Source organism: Otolemur garnettii, unplaced genomic scaffold (genome assembly GCF_000181295.1).
Source record: "Otolemur garnettii isolate 467f Iridium unplaced genomic scaffold, OtoGar3 scaffold00104, whole genome shotgun sequence".
NCBI lineage: Eukaryota > Metazoa > Chordata > Mammalia > Primates > Galagidae > Otolemur > Otolemur garnettii.
This window is the reverse complement of record NW_003852499.1, coordinates 799,997-801,301: the sequence shown is the minus strand read 5'-3', so window position 1 is coordinate 801,301 and position 1,305 is coordinate 799,997. Positions and strand designations below refer to the sequence as shown.

General features: G+C 40.1%; 1 pseudogene across 1 annotated transcript in view; it reads left to right on the top strand.

The window, feature by feature from the left end:
* LOC100943789 overlaps window positions 1–977 on the top strand; it is a 2,587-nt pseudogene extending 1,610 nt beyond the window's left edge. Inside the window, exon 2 of the transcript XR_001161554.1 lies at window positions 529–977. The product of XR_001161554.1 is annotated as a 10 kDa heat shock protein, mitochondrial pseudogene (transcript). The remainder of the gene's footprint in view (window positions 1–528) is intronic.
* The last annotated feature ends 328 nt before the right edge of the window (window positions 978–1,305 follow it).

Genomic DNA, 1,305 nt, shown 5'->3' with positions numbered 1-1,305 from the left:
AAAAAAAAAAAATGAAAAAATGAAAAAAGGCAGACACAGTGTTGTACACCAGTAGTCCCAACTCATCGGAAGGCTGAGGTGGGAGGATTGCTTGCACCCAAGAATTAGAGATCACAGCAAACTATGATCATCTCACTGTTCTCCAGCCTGGGCAACAGAGTGAGACCCTGAGTCTTTAAAGAAAATAAATAACATGGAACAGAATCAAGAACATAGAAATGAAACCAGCCCCATATTTCCATTTGATCTTGGACAAACCAAACAAAAGCATACTCTGGAGGAAAGAATCCCTGCTTAATAAATGGTGCTAGGAGAACTAAATAGCTACATGTAAAAGACTAATACTGGACTCACACCTGTCATCACTTAAAAAAATTAACTCATGCTGGATAAAAGATTTAAATCAAACACATGAAATGATAAAAACACTAGAGGAAAGTATGGGAAAAACTCTTAATGGTATCTCTCTTGAATGAATTCATGAATTAGATCTCATTGGCAACTGCAGCAACAACAAAAATAAATAAGTGGGTGGCTATGGAGGTGGGACCCATGGCAGGACAAGCATTTAGAAAGTTTCTTTCACTCTTCGATCGAGTATTGGTTGAAAGGTGTGCAGCTGAAACTGTAACCAAAGGAGGCATTATGCTTCCAGAAAAATCTCAAGGAAAAGTATTGCAGGCAACAGTAGTGGCTGTTGGGTCAGGCTCTAAAGGAAAGGGTGGAGAGATTCAACCAGTTAGTGTGAAAGTTGGAGATAAAATTCTTCTCCCAGAATATGGAGGCACTAAAGTAGTTCTAGATGACAAGGATTATTTCTTATTTAGAGATGGTGACATTCTTGGCAAGTATGTAGACTGAAATAAATCACTATTGAAATGGCATTGATGTGAAGCTGCCCATCCCACTGAAGTTCTGAAATCTTGCATCATGTAAATAATTTCCATGTCTCTCTTTTATAATAAATTGATATCTAAAAATATATATATAATAAAAATAAATAAATAAGTGGGATCTGATTAAAAAGCTTCTGCATAGCTAAAAACACAATTAACAAAGCAAATAGGGCTCAGAGCCTGTGACTCAGGCGGCTAAGTCACCAGTCACATACACCTGAGCTAGAGGGTTCGAATCCAGCCTGGGCCCACCAAACAACATGACAGCTGCAACCAAAAAATAGCTGGGCATTGTGGCGGGCGCCTGTAGTCCCAATGGAGGCAGGAGACTCGCTTGAGCCCAGGAGTTGGAGGTTGCTGTGAGCTGTGATGTCACAGCACTCTACCCAGGGTGACAGCTTGAGGCTCT